The 15,941-nt window shown below is 46.7% G+C and overlaps 1 protein-coding gene across 2 annotated transcripts in view; it reads left to right on the top strand.

The window, feature by feature from the left end:
- The first annotated feature begins 888 nt into the window (after positions 1 to 888).
- LOC140200902 (myozenin-2-like) overlaps positions 889 to 15,941 on the top strand; it is a 49,551-nt gene continuing 34,498 nt past the window's right edge. Inside the window, exon 1 of one of the 2 annotated variants that reach the window (XM_072264549.1) lies at positions 889 to 1,154. The gene's annotated coding sequence lies outside the window, so the exon portion shown is untranslated. Of the gene's footprint in view, positions 1,155 to 10,270; positions 10,462 to 15,941 lie in introns of those variants that run through there. The other variant, XM_072264550.1, reaches the window with a different exon arrangement.

The raw sequence follows: 15,941 nt of genomic DNA on the forward strand, positions 1-15,941 counted from the left end.
TTCCTCCTTGGAATAAACTGATCCTGTACCTTCCGCATTATTCCCAGAAACACTTGCCATTGCTGTTCCACTGTCATCCCTGCTAGGGTATTGATTCATTGAACTTTGGCCAGCTCCTCCCTCATAGCACCATAGTTCCCTTTGTTAACTGTAATACTGACACTTCTGAGTTTCCCTTCTCCCTTTCAAATTGTAGATTAAAACTTATCATATTATGGTCACTACCTCCTAATGGCTCCTTTACCTCGAGGTCCCTGATCAAATCCGGTTCATTGCACAACACTAAATCTAGAATTGTGTTCTCTCTGGTAGGCTCCAGTACAAGCTGTTCTAAGAATCCATCTCGGAGGGACTCCACAAACTCCCTTTCTTGGGGTCCAGCACCAACCTGATTCCTCCAGTCTACCTGCATGTTGAAGTCCCCCATAACAACTGTAGCGTTACCTTTGCGACATGCCAATCAATTTTAACTCTTGATTCAACTTACACCCTACATCCAGACTACCGTTTGGGGGCCTTCTTCCCCGGGTGGCTGAAACAGGCTGTAAACGGTGCCCAGCAAGTCCAGCTCTGCTGCAATAAGCAACTGGCTCGTGGAGTAGGTCTGCCGTACTTGATCAGCGGCAGTGTCTAACAATCGTAAAAAAAAATGTAAAGGATGAACAATTACACTTTGGTTCAACGCAGGGACACCTCTGCATTCGAGCACGGCGCCATCTTACTGGCACAGGAGGTACCTAATAAAGTGGCCACTGAGTGTCTCTCTGTAATCGATTTATTTTGTATATTCATACGTGTGATGTAATGGGCCCTCACTAATCCTTCCCGGGCTTTTAAGGCTATGGCTTCAGCCGCTCTTTCCCCTCTGTCAGTTTTACTCGCTGTTAACTCAAAGCACCAGACAGCTGCGTGCACACATCGCAGGCGAGAGGCGACAAAGATGTCTTGAACTAAATATATGACTGATGTAGGATGCACAAGAACTTGGAATCGATTAGACCCGCTTCTGGGACTGGGAGAGTCTGAGAGAGGGCAATTAGGACCCACACACATTTCACCGTCTCTGTGGGAACAGGCTGGTTTCTGAACGCAAGTTAGAAGGCAACGTAAAGAAAGTTGTAAAAAAGTGGGATTTACCAAAGACCAAAGCTCAGGTAAGAGATGGAAAACTTTTAACTCTTTTGCTCAGGCTGCACAGAATCTAGAGGAGCAGAGGAACACAGGGGAAAGAACAAGTAATTTTTCTAGGAAAGAGATGAACACTTTTGATAGGGCAGGGAATAACTCTCTTTTAGTTACATATCGCTATTTATTGTGTTTGTGTTAATAGTTCACAAAATAAAATTATTTCCTCTGCCTTTTGATCCTGATGTGAGGATTGTGCAGTGGCACTGAAATTGGTTTATTATTGTCAGGTACACAGCTATACAAAATTATGACGGGTATTGATAGGGCAAATGCAAGCAGACTTTCCCACTGAGGTTGGGTGAGACTAGAACTGCAGGTCATGGGTTATGGGTGAAAGGTGAAATGTTTAGGGAACATGAGGGGAACTTCTTCACTCCGAGGTTGGTGCGAGTGTGGAATGAGCTGCCAGCACAAGTGATGGATGTGGATTCGATGTTAACATTTGAGAGAAATTTGGATAGGTACACTGATGGGAGGGGTATGGTCCAGGTGCAGGTCGACGGAACCAGATTAATAGTTCGCCATGGACTAGATGGGCTGAAGGGCCTGTTTCTGTGCTGTAGGGCTCTATCGCTCTGTGACTCTATGTAAGAAAGAAAAAATATTCAAAGGGGAGGGTGAGGTAACCGTGACTGACAAGGGAAGTCAAAGACAGCATAAAAGCAAAGGAGAGGGCATATAACATAGCAAAAATTAGTGGGAAGTTAGAGCATTGGAAGCTTTTAAAGACCAACAGAAGGCAACTAAAAAAGTCATAGGGACAGAAAAGATGAAATATGAAGGTAAGCTAGCCAGCAATATAAAAGAGGATGCCAAAAGTTTTTATAGATATATAAAGAGTAAAAAAAGAGGCAAGAGTAGATATCAGACTGCTAGAAAATGACGCTGGAGAGGTAGTAATGAGGGCCAAAGAAATGGTGGCGAACTTATTAAGTATTTAGCATCAGTCTTCATTGTGGAAGGTACTTGCAGAATGCCATAAATTTGAGAGTGTCAGAGGGCAGTAGTGAGTGCAGTGGCTATTACGAGAGAGAAGGTGCTTGGGAAACCGAAAAGTCTGGAGGTAGATAAGTCACCTGGACCAGATGGTGTACACCCCAGGGTTCTGAAAGAGGTGGCTGAAGAGATTGTGGAGGCATTAGCAATGATCTTTCAGGAGTCACTAGATTCTGAAATGGTTCCAGAGGACTGGAAAATTGCAAATGTCACTTCACTCTTTAAGAAGGGAGGGAGGGAGGGAGTGAGGCAGAAGAAAGGAAACTACAAGTCAGTTGCTCAGGTTCCCTCTCACATTCCAAAGGCAAATGGGGTTAGAAGGTTAATTGGTCACATGGGTGTAATTGACTCTTTGGGTGCTACTGTGCTGTATCTCTAGAACATATACTGTATGTGTAGCCCCATTGCCTGCACCTGACCCATATCTTGCTAAACCTTTCCAATCCACTTACTGTATCTGCCTGTCGGATCTGGAGATCTTGTGATGCAGGGGTTCTTCAGAAGTCAAGAATGAAGCATGAACCTTGCTGGTTATGACCATTGTCACAAGTGTTATAGGGTCACAAAGTCATAGAGCAGAGAAATAGGACCTTTGGCTCATCTAGTCTATGCTGAAATACTACTTTGCCTCGTCCCATTGACCAGACCCATGCCACAGCTCTCCATACCTAACCAAATTACTCTTAAATGTTGAAATCGACCCCAGATCCACCACTTCTGCAGGTCGTTCCACACTCTGTTCCTCGTGAACATTTCACCTTTCACCCTTAACCCATGACCTCTAGTTCTGATCTCAGCCAACCTCAGTGGAAAAAGCCTGCTTACATCTACCCTCATACACTGTGATATAGGAACAGAGAACAAATAAAGAAAAAGACAGGTAACAAAGAAGCAGTGGTAGTCCCATACTAGAAAGCTAGCTCAGATTAGACAGATAACAAGCCATTCCAGTGATAACAATTAACCCAAGAGATAGCCAGATTCAGTGATGTGACACCTGCCGTGGACAAACTTCTCGAAAAATTGTTGGTTGTTCAACGTATCCAATGATGAGAGAACTATGCAGGAGAGTTTTTAAAATGGAAAAGCTTTGCACTGGGGTGGTTCCACTCTCTCGACCCCGGAAGTGTGGGTCCAGTGGTTTGAACAAGCATCACAAACTGGGATCAGATCATTACAGTGTATTGAGGTAGAACAAGGGGAAACAATAACAGGATGCAGAATAAAGTGTCGCAGTTACAGAGAAGGAGCAGTGCAGGCGGACAATAAGGTGCAAGTTCATAACGAGATAGATTGTGAGATCAAGAATCCATCACATGTATCAAAATACAGTGAAACACTTGGTGATAGTAGGTGATTCTAACTTTCCACATAGTCACTGGGACTCGCACTGTAAAAGGGCTGGATGGAAAAGAGTTTGTCAAATGTGCTCAGGAGAGTTTCCTCAATCAGCACATACAACAGAAAATCTGCAGATGCTGGAAATCCAAGCAACACACAAAATGCTAGAGGAACTCAGCAGGCCGGGCAGAATCTCTGCAAAAAAAGTACAGTCGACGTTTCGGGCTGAAACCCTTCGGCAGGACATTGCAGTCCCAACTAGAGAGAGAGCGAAACTGGATCTCCTGTTAGGGAGTGAGACGGGACAGGTGACAGAAGTTTGGAAAGGGGAACTCTTTGCACCTAGTGATCATAACGCCACTAGTTTCAAAGTAATTATGGAAAAGGATAGGTCAGGGCCTCCATTTGAGATTCTAACTTGGAGAAAGGCCAATTTTGATGGCGTCAGAAAGGATCTGGCAAGTGTGGATTGGGATAAGTTGTTTTCTGGCGAAGATGTGAGTGGGAGGCCTTCAAAAGTGACATTTTGAGAATACAGAGTTTGTACTGTATGTTCGTATCAGAATAAAAAGCAAAGACTGTGCAATTCTGGTCACCTACTTACAGGAAAAAAGTCAATAAGATTGAAAGAGTACAGAGAAAATTTACAAGGTTGTTGCCAGGACTTGAGAACCTGAGTTAAAGGGAAAGATTGAATTGGTTAGGACTTTGTTCCCTGGAGTGTAGGGAAATGAGGACAGATTTGATAGAGGTATACAAAATTATGAGGGGTATAGATAGGGTAGACTTTTTCCCTTGAGGTTTGGAGAGACTAGATCTAGAGGTCATGGGTTAAGAGTGAAAGGTGAAATGTTTAAAGTGAGCATGAGGGGGAACCTCTTCACTCAGAGGGTGGTGAGGGTGTGGAACGAGCTGTCAATGGAGGTAGTGGATGTGGGTTTGATTTCAACACTTAAGAGAAAATTGGATAGATACATGGATGGAAAGGGTATGGAGGGCTATGGTTCAAGTATAGGTCGTTGGAACTAGGCAGACTAATGGTCTGGCACCGACTAGATGGGCTGTTTCTGGCCTGTAGAATTCAATGACTCTATGACTCTACAGGATCAGCTATACTGCAATTACTAAAAGTTTCACTGAACTATTAAATGTATAGTGAACTGAGCAGCAGTGAACCATCTGATTGGCCTATCAGAGTTCTCTTTGGGAACTCGTTGACTTGATCAGCGTTTCTGATCTGGCTATTGTTCACGATTGCACTTAATAAAAAAAACGTGATTATATAAAAATACCAGCGAGCATAGAAAAAGATTAAAATATAACAATTTTACACTCTTTTCCAAAACATATATCACTTCTTCTGGCAGGTCATTCCATAAACCCACAACTCTCTGAGTAGCAAACAGGTCCTCTTTAAATGCCGACAACACAAGAGGCTGCAGGTGTTGGTGCCTGGGGCATCAAACAATCTACTCAGTGGGTCGAGCAGCTTTTCTGGGTGGAAAGGAATTGTCCATGTTTGGGTTAACTATTCCTCTTTACATCTCTATAAAACCCTGGTTACACCGGACTTGGAGTAGCGAGTTCGGTTCTGGTCACCTCATTACAGGGAGGATGTGGGACCTTTAGAGAGGGTGCAGAGGAGGTTCACCAGGATGCTGCCTGGATTAGAGAGGGTGCAGAGGAGGTTCACCAGGATGCTGCCTGGATTAGAGAGGGTGCAGAGGAGGTTCACCAGGATGCTGCCTGGATTAGGGAGGATGCAGAGGAGGTTCACCAGGATGCTGCCTGGATTAGAGAGGGTGCAGAGGAGGTTCACCAGGATGCTGCCTGGATTAGAGAGGATGCAGAGGAGGTTCACCAGGATGCTGCCTGGATTAGAGAGGGTGCAGAGGAGGTTCACCAGGATGCTGCCTGGATTAGAGAGGGTGCAGAGGAGGTTCACCAGGATGCTGCCTGGATTAGAGAGGGTGCAGAGGGGGTTCACCAGGATGCTGCCTGGATTAGAGAGGGTGCAGAGGAGGTTCACCAGGATGCTGCCTGGATTAGAGAGGATGTCTTATGAGGAGAGGTTGCGCGAGCCGGGGTTTTCTCTTTAGAGTGAAGGAGGATGAGAGGTGACTTGATAGAGGTTTACAAGATGATGAGGCATAGATCGAGTTACAATGTAGGGAAGTGTATGGTTATGCTCTTTGGCAGAAGAAATAAACGGGCAGACTATTATTTAAATAGGGAGAGAATTCAAAGTTCGGAGATGCAACGGGACTTGGGAGTCCTCGTACAGGATACCCTTAAGGTTAACCTCCAGGTTGAGTCGGTAGTGAAGAAGGCAAATGCAATGTTGGCATTCATTTCTAGAGGAATAGAGTATAGGAGCAGGGATGTGATGTTGAGGCTCTATAAGGTGCTGGTGAGACCTCACTTGGAATACTGTGGGCAGTTTTGGTCTCCTTATTTAAGAAAGGATGTGCTGACATTGGAGAGGGTACAGAGAAGATTCACTAGAATGATTCCGGAAATGAGAGGGTTAACATATGAGGAACGTTTGTCCGCTCTTGGACTGTATTCCTTGGAGTTTAGAAGAATGAGGGGAGACCTCATAGAAACATTTCGAATGTTGAAAGGCATGGACAGAGTGGATGTGGCAAAGTTGTTTCCCATGATGGGGGAGTCTAGTACGAGAGGGCATGACTTAAGGATTGAAGGGCGCCCATTCAGAACAGAGATGCGAAGAAAATTTTTTAGCCAGAGGGTGGTGAATCTATGGAATTTGTTGCCACGGGCAGCAGTGGAGGCCAAGTCATTGAGTGTATTTAAGGCAGAGATTGATCGGTATCTGAGTAGCCAGGGCATCAAGGGTTATGGTGAGAAGGCAGGGGAGTGGGACGAAATGGGAGAATGGATCAGCTCATGATAAAATGGCGGAACAGACTCGATGGGCCGAATGGCCGACTTCTGCTCCTTTGTATTATGGTCTTATGGAGTTGACAGCCGAGATGGCTAATAAATGGTTAATAAATGGGGAACATATTTCTAAGATGTTGGAGGAAAGTATAGGGGAAAGTCAGAGAAGATCTTTACACAGTGAGTGGGAATCCTGTGTGCATTCACTGTGTTGGTGCCCCTAGAAGAACAGTGGTTTCTCAGCCAATGTTTATTCCTCAGTTGACATGCCAAGTGCCGCGTCTCCTCTGACATGACAAGGACAGCAAGATGGCACAGTGCATAGATCCACTTCCTCACTGCTCTAGAGCCCCAGGTTTGATCCTGACCACTGCACTGTCTGTGTGGAGGTTGAACATTCTCCCAGAAATGCATGCTTTCCCCCAGATGCTCAGCTTTCTTCGCATAACCCAGAAACACGTAGGTCTCCAAGCAGACACTATCAGCATCGATTTTTCTAACTCCAGGTAACCATGCTGCTCTGTCCCCTTATCCCACTGACTCCCATCACCTCTCCTCTTTCCCCCTCTGCCCTCTTAATCTCCTCATCACCCACATTTCTCCCGCTGGATCCTCTCTCCAACTCCCTCCCTCTTTTCCACGGTCCATCCTCTCCTGTCAAATTCCAACTTCTTCCGCTCTTTTTCATGTCCATCTATAACCTCCTAGCCTCTTACACCATTCCCACTCTCCCCCTCCCTCACTTGGATCCACCTATCACCTGCCAACCTCCGCTACACCTTTCCCCCTCACCACCAGTCACCAGCAGTCAACCAGAATTGGCCGCCATTATTCCCACTCTTTGCCTTCTGCCAATCAGCCAATGCCCTGTCCGTGCTAGTATCTTTCCTATCATACCATGGGCACTTATTTTGTGAAGCAGCATCATGTGTGGCAGCTTGTCAAAGGCCTTCTGAAAATCCAAGTAAACAACATTCACCAATTCCCTTTTGTCTATCCTGTCTTATTTTCCTCAAAGCATTCCAACAGATTTGTCAGGCAAGATTTCTCCTTAAGAAAACCATGCTGACTTCAGCCTATTTTTCCACGTGCCTTCAAGTTCAATGAAACCTCATCCTTTATAATGGTCTCCAACATTTTCTCAACCACTGAAGTCAGGCTAACTGACCTGTAATTTATTTTCTTCTGCCTCTCTCCCTTCTTAAAGAGTAGAAAGACATTTGTGATTTACCAGTCCACTGGAACCATGACAGAATCTAGTTATTCTTGGAAGATCACTACTGAAGCGTGTTCTGATGAAGGGTCTTGACCTGAGATGTCATCTGTTCATTTCTCTCCGTAGATATTGCCTGATCTGCCAGTTTTTCCACCATTTTCTATGTGTTGTATCCAGATAAGCTGCTTTCTATAGTCCATCAATAAAAATTGATAAGGGTCGAGGGGTCATGCCGAATTCTTTTGGCCTCCTGAGGAAATAGAGACATTGATGACCTTTATTGGCCATGACATCAGCTTGGTTCCACCTGTTTGTTGATGTCACTACTAGGGCCTTGAAGTTCTGGCTAGCACACATAGTGCAGCAGTTAGCATAATGCTTTACAGTTGGGGTGTTAGGGAGGGCTAGCACCTCTGGTGAATGGGCTTGTCGTGTCCAGTCTGGGGCAGCTCACTCACCTTTGGGCACTCACTGGGCACTCAATGCTCATTTGCGGTTCCAAGTAGCTGTTTGCATGCAACTGTGGCCACACCCCGGTGTACCACTTGGACAGGTGGGATAAACCAGGAGAGGGTAGCTGGTGGGCCTCATACCCCAGTGAGATAGAGACAACCTGTTTTCTAGCTCCGGCTGGCTGGGAGATGAGAGCCACGGTGACATCTGATGGCCAGGGATGCCATACTGCAATGTTGCATGGAGAGTGAAGGCAATAATGAGGCACAGAAGTCACAGTCGTCCACTGCAACCATGGAGGACTCCATTCGTACCACTGCACCTGGGCATCTGAGTGCCCCAGTGCACTACGTTGAAAGCTCTCCTGCACACGGTTCCTGTCATCATCGGACACAATAGACAACCACCAATATTACAACCCCAACGATCGGAGTTAATTTCTGCTGCTGTATGTAAGAGGTTGAATGTTCTCCCCATGACCACGTGGGTTTCCTCCAGGTGCTCCAGTTTCCTCCCACATTTCAAAGACGTGCGGGTTGGGTTAGTGAGTGCTGGACATGCCACGTTGTCAGAAACATGGCGACATTTGCAGGCTGCCCCAACATAATCCTCGGACTGTGTTGGTCGTGGATGCAAACAGTACATTTCACTGTGTGTTTCGATGTTTCAGTGTAGATGTGACAGTCTTAATCATAAGCTTAATCTGAGGAAAATGACCCCTCATCCTCAGCACCATGTTACAGGCACATTAATGCAAATGTCCAATCAGCCAATCATGAAGCAACAACTCAATGCATAAAAGCATGCAGGCATGGTCAAGAGGTTCAGCCATTAGTTAGAATAACATCAGAAGGCTGAAGAAATGTGATCTAAGTGACTCTGACTGTGGAATGATTGTTGGTGCCAGATGGGGAGGTTTGAGTATCTCAGAATCTGCTGATCTCCTGGAATTTATGTGTATAACAGTTCCTAGAACTTACAGAGAATGGTGCGGAATACATATAAAACATGCAGTGAGCTGCAGTTGTGTGGAGGGAAATCGTCTTGTTAACGATAGAGGTCAGAGGAGAATGGCCAGACTGGTTCAAGCTGACAGGAAGGTGACAGTAACTCAAATAACCTCACATTACAACAGTGCTGCGCAGAAGAGCATCTCTGAACGCCCATGTTGAAACTTGAAGCGGATGGGCTACAGCAGCAGAAGATCACAGAATCGAGTCATAGAAAATCACAGCACAGGAACTGGCTATTTGGCCCTTCTAGTCAATGCTGAACTATTTAAAGTGCCTAGTCCCATCAACCTGCACTGGGCCCATAGCCCCCCATACCCTTCCCATCCATGTACCCATCCAAATTTCAGTTAAACACTGAAATCAAGCTCACACCCATCACTTCCACTGGCCGCTCGTTCCACACTCTGAGTGAAGAAATTCCCCCTCAGGTTCCCCTTAAATATTTCACCCTTCACCCTTAACCCATGACCTATAGATGCAGGCTCACCCAACCTTAATAGAAAATTCCTGCTTGCATTTTTTTTTGTGTGCCATACTCTGCCAGAGTCTCGGCAAACACTTCTTCACGTGGTTGTCTTGGAGGAAAGAACCTGTGAGTGGTCTCACAGCGCAGGTTTTTTTTACGAGGCCAAGTTTCGAGCTCGACACTCAACCCAGCACGGATGGAAAGCGTGCCCGGGAGCAAACTCGGGAACCTTTGCTGCGGAGTCCGGCGCTGATGTCACTGCGCCACCAGCCGGCTGGCATTTACCCTGTCGATACTCCTCATGATGAGCACACGCTCGGTGGCCATTTTGCGAGGTAAGGAGGTACACAATAACCTGGCCACTGAGTGTTTACCGTATGTGCACCGCCAACACACAAAGTCAACGGGGAGCTCCTTTGTGCTGCCGACATTGAGGGGAAGCTGGTTGTGACTAGATTCTCGATCTCCTCCCCACCGCAGTCCCTCTAGTTCCATTCTATTTGAGAGTGTAAAGTTGAGAAGATAAATATTCCGTGCCAGCCGTGGCGACAATGATGACTGACTGGCCTGATTTATCGTGGCCTTCCAGTTCCCAATTTACTTAGTGCTTACATGGGGGAATGTGATCTGCCTCACAGGGACGGTACGATTAACTGCTACACCCCTGTTCTCACATCTTAGAGTGAGAGGATCAGAGAGTCAGACACCACAGAAACAGGCCCTTCGCCCATCAAGTATCTACTGACCAGCAGCAACTTTCACAAAATGCTGGAGGAACTCAGCAGGTCAGGCAGCATCCATGGAGATGAATAATCAGTCGGCGTATCAGGCCGAGAGTCTTCAACAGGACTGGAAAGGAAGGGGGAAGGAGCCAGAAAAAGAAGGTAGGAGGGGGGGGATGAAGTGAGACACTGGGAGGTGATAGGTGAGACCAGGTGAGGGGGAAGGTGGGTGGGTGGGAGAGGGGGATGAAGTGAGACACTGGGAGGTGATAGGTGAGACCAGGTGAGGGGGAAGGTGGGTGGGTGGGGAAGGGGGGATGAAGTGTGAAGCTGGGAGGGGACAGGTGGAAAAGGTAAAAGGCAGGAGTGGAGAGGAGAGTAGATCATGGGTGAAAGTGGTGGGGAACCAGGGGAAGTGATAGGTCGGAGAGGAGAAGAGGAGAGATATAGAAGGTGCCAGAGTGGGGAATGGAGAAAGAGGGAAGGGGGAGTGGGAAAAATTATCGGAAGTTAGAGAAATCAATTTTTGCCCAGCAAGAATTTTTGCCCTGACAGTCTATATCAGTACAGCTCCTGAGTGTGATAAGATGGACTACTGATTTCACATTCTGCGTTGTTATGGTTTTGTACCTCACTGTCTGCCTGCTCTGCACTTTCTCTGTAACTGTGACACTTTATTCTGCATCCTGTTATTGTTTTACCTTGTTCTACCTTCATGCTTGAGTCTGAGGCCTCTGTCGGTCAGTCAACCATTGATGTTGTGTCCTAGCTGTCTAGATACGCCAGCCGGGGCAGTACGATACCCGTGTAGCCATCTCCCCCTCTTCACACATCTGATGATCCCAAAGGAACGGCAGAGACCCAGCAGCCTCACACCGTGTAATGAAATCATCTGTAGAGCTGACATGCAAAACAAAGCTTTTTACAGTACCTCAGTACACATGACAATAATAAACCGTTATCACAACATCAGGGTAGTAAACAGAAAACAGAACGCAGTTACCTTCACAGAGAAAGTGCAGGGCAGGCAGACAAGCAGCATTCAAATGTGACGATGAAGTGGGTAGGAAGATCGAGGTCAGTGTTTAGAGTATGAAGTGTCTGGTCAACAGTCTGATAACAGTGAGATAGAACTGGAATTCCAGCCCAAGGCCATGCTAACCTCACTGCTGCCATTGGGAAGGACGAACAGGAGCCTTAGATCTCACACTACCAGGTTCAGGAATTGTTATTACCCTTCAACCATCGAGTTCCTGAACTCATCTCAACACTAAACCGAATCAGTTATAATGATCGAGCCTGGGCCCAAAACATCGGCCTCAGAAGGGGTGAGATGAGGCAACACACACCAATCCTCATGGAGGGATCGGTAGTGGGGAGGGTGAGATGAGGGAACACACACCAGTCCTCATCGGTAGTGGGAAGGGTGAGATGAGGGAACACACACCAGTCCTCATCGGTAATGGGGAGGGTGAGATGAGGGAACAAACACCAGTCCTCACGGAGGGATCGGTAGTGGGGAGGGTGACCACTGCCAAGGTCCTGGCTGTCAACATGTCAGGAGGCGTTAGGGGAGAACTGATGAGGAGACACTGACAAAAAAGACAGATGCACTGTGGAGGGCATTCTAACTGGCTTCCTGGAGCCATGCCTCAAAAAGGCAGCATCCATCAATAAGGACCCCCATCATCCAGGACATGCCATGTTCTCATGTTCAGGTACAGGAGCCTGAAGACACTCACTCAACGATTCAGGAACAGCTTCTTCCCCTCTGCCATCTGATTTCTGAATGAACAATGAACCCATGAACACTACCTCACTATTTTTCTCCTTTTGCACTACTGATTTAATTTAACTTTTTAAATACAAACACCTTTTGCTGTAGTTACAGCTGTTTTATCATTATGCAATGTACTGCTGCCACAAAACAACAAATTTCACGACATAAGCCAGTGATATTAAACCTGATTCTGATGCTAAATCACAAAGAAGCCAGTCACTCTACTTCATTCACAGTTTGAGGAGGTTCCGTATCTCACCAAAGACTCTTGCAAATTTCTACAGATGCAATGCACAGAGCATCCTAACTGGCTGCATTGCTGTCAGGTTTGGAAGGGCTGCTGCCCAGGATCGGAAAAGGCCGCCAAGGGTTGTAAACCCAGCCAATTTCATCATGGCCACCAGCCTCCCCAGCCTCAAGGATGTCTTGAAGAGTTGATGCCTCAAGAAGATGGCATCAATCACTAAGGGTCCTCACCACCTGGGACCTGCCCCCTTCTCATCGCTACTATCTGGGAGGAGGTACAGGAGCCTGAAGACACACACTCAACGGTTCAGGAACAGCTTCTTCCCCTCTGCCATCCGATTTCTGAACAGTCCATGAAACCATGGACACTATCTCAGTATTCCTTTTTTTTGCACCATTTATTTATTTTGAAATGTATGGTAATTTGATGTGTTTGCGCTGTGCTTTATATTCCATGTAATGAAACAGCAGGGGAGATGAGGCTGAGTACAGGGCTACGGTGGGAAACTTTGTCACATGATGTGAGCAGAATTATCTGCAGCTTAATGTGAAAAAAGACTAAGTAGCTGGTGGTGGACCTGAGGAGGGCTAAGGTACCGGTGACCCCTGTTTCCATCCAGGGGGTCAGTGTGGACATGGTGGAGGATTACAAATACTTGGGGATACGAATTGACAATAAACTGAACTGGTCAAAGAACACTGAGGCTGTCTACAAGAAGGGTCAGAGTCGTCTCTATTTCCTGAGGAGACTGAGGTCCTTTAGCCGGATGATGCTGAGGATGTTCTACGAGTCCGTGTTGGCCAATGCTATCATGTTTGCTGTTGTGTGCTGGGGCAGCAGGCTGAGGGTAGCAGACACCAACGGAATCAACAAACTCATTCGTAAGGCCAGTGATGTTGTGGGGATGGAACTGGACACTCTGACGGTGGTGTCTGAAAAGAGGATGCTGTCTAAGTTGCATGCCATCTTGGTCAATGTCTCCCATCCACTACATAATGTACTGGGTGGGCACAGGAGTACATTCAGCCAGAGACTCATTCCACCGAGATGCAGCACAGAGCGTCATAGGAAGTCATTCCTGCCTGTGGCCATCAAACTTTACAACTCCTCCCTTGGAGGGTCAGACACCCTGAGCCAATAGGCTGGTCCTGGACTTATTTCCTGGCATAATTTACATATTACTATTTAATTATTTATGGTTTTATTACTATTTAATTATTCATGGTGCAACTGTAACGAAAACCAATTTCCCTCGGGATCAATGAAGTATGTCTATCTATCTATCTATAATGTGAGTAAATGCAATTGGTATAGATGAGCAAAGAGGTTAGCATGGATGATGTGGGCAGAAGGGCCTGGTTCTGTATTCTATGACTCTGACACTGACAGAATTCATAGTTTAAAGTAAATTTATTGTCAAAGTACGTACATGTCACTGGGTAGCCAACGGCCTCGTAGGAACATGCCTGTCCTAGCATGAGAATCTGCTCTGGCGGACTGGGCAGATGACATCTCCAGTGAGATCCAACGGCCAGGAAGCTGGCACTGCGATGCTCCATGGAGAGCGAAGAGTATCGAGGCACAGAAGACATCGTGGTCATCCAGTGCAACCACCAAGGAAGATGCCAGTTTGTGACACTTGTTCGTACCACTGGACGTGGACTTCTGAGGTGGAGATAGTGGAAGTGACCCAGTGCAGCGGCGTTTCCACTTTAAAAACTCTCCCACACAGCTTTCCTGTCATCACTGAATACATGATGGACAACCACCATCATACATCGTATGACCCTGAGATTCATTTTCTTGCAGGCATTCACAGAAGAACAGAGAAATACAATAGAATCAATGAAAAAAATACACACAAAAGACTGACAAACAACCAATGTGCAAAAGAACTCCATCTCTGAAAATAAAAATAAATAAGGCAATAAATAATACTGAGAACATGTGCTGTAGAATCGTTGAGGGTGAGTCTGTAGATTGTGGAATCAGTTCAGAGTAGTGGTGAGTGAAGTTCTCTACTCTGGTTCAGGAGCCTGATGGGTGAGGGATAATAACTGTTCCTGAACCCGGTGGTGTGGGTCCTGAGGCTCCTGTATGTCCCTCGTGGCAGCAGCGAGAAGAGAGCACGTCCTGGATAGTGGGGGTCTTTGATGACAGCAGCGTTCCATGTAGATGTGTTCAACAAATTTCACAATGTACCGTCTGCTGACGATATTAAGCCTGTTTCTGATGGGGGGGGGAGGGATTTTCCTGTGATGGACTTGGCCGTGTCCACCACTTTTTGAGCGCTGGTTTTTCTGTCCCTGGGCATTGGTGTTTCCATACCAGGCTTCAGGACACTCTCCACTGTGCATCTGCAGAAGTTTGTTAAAGTTGGAGATGACATGAGTTGTGCTGTGGAGAAAGAGGCTCTCTCCTCCTGAAGGACTATTGTAAACCCAACAAGGTTTTTAAACCCATTCAAACTGAGTGTGATCGACAGACCGGAGATTGTCTTGTTACTGTGATGAACCTAACTCGCAAACCAGTTATGCTGAGAAGCAGCTCCTCGTGAGGTCTCTCCGTTGGTCGGGGATGACCATGGATGTTTGTCCCAGCTGTCTATGTGGTATGCAAGCCAGGCTGGACAATATGGAGAGCAAGCTGCTGCCCATGTGCCAGGCTTTCCCTCTCCTCATAGCTGATGAACCCAAAGGAACGTAGGGACCGATACAGGTTTGCCAACAGTGGCATGACAGGAGTTCCAGTCAGTGTGGAGCTCAATGTAGGACCCCAGCTCTTGATTTTACCCTCGGGTTTACTCCCAAAGCCTTCTCCACGCGTGGGTGTAGCCGGAAGACAGTGGAGGCATGAGATCAGAGCTTTCCTTCTCCTGGACGAACTGTCATCCACAGCCGCCGAGCCCCGTCTGCCCAAAGCGACTGGTTACAAAAGCAGCTACATGTGGCTGGATCAGTATTCCAGGCCCCACAGTTACATGTGGCTGGATCAGTATTCCAGGCCCCACAGTTACATGTGGCTGGATCAGTATTCCAGGCCCCACAGTTACACAGAAACAGAAACATAGAAAATAGGTGCAGGAGTAGGCCATTCGGCCCTTTGAGCCTGCACCGCCATTCAGTATGATCATTCCTGATCATCCAACTCAGAACCCTGTACCTGCCTTCTCTCCGTACCCCCTGATCCCTTTAGCCACAAGGGCCATATCTAACTCCCTCTTAAATATAGCCAATGAACTGGCATCAACTGTTTCCTGTGGCAGAGAATTCCACAGATTCACCGCTCTCTGTGTGAAGAAGATTTTCCTCATCTCAGTCCTAAAAGGCTTCCCCTTTATCCTCAAACTGTGACCCCTCGTTCTGGACTTCCCCAACATCGGGAACAATCTTCCTGCATCTAGCCTGTCCAATCCCTTTAGAATTTTATATGTTTCAATAAGATCCCCCCTCAATCTTCTAAATTCCAGAGAGTATAAGCCTAGGCGATCCAGTCTTTCATCATATGAAAGTCCTGCCATCCCAGGAATCAATCTGGTGAACCTTCTTTGTACTCCCTCTATGGCAAGGATGTTTTTCCTCAGATTAGGGGACCAAAACTGCACACAACACTCCA

The sequence above is a fragment of the Mobula birostris genome, chromosome 7, assembly GCF_030028105.1.
Source record: "Mobula birostris isolate sMobBir1 chromosome 7, sMobBir1.hap1, whole genome shotgun sequence".
Lineage (NCBI taxonomy): Eukaryota > Metazoa > Chordata > Chondrichthyes > Myliobatiformes > Myliobatidae > Mobula > Mobula birostris.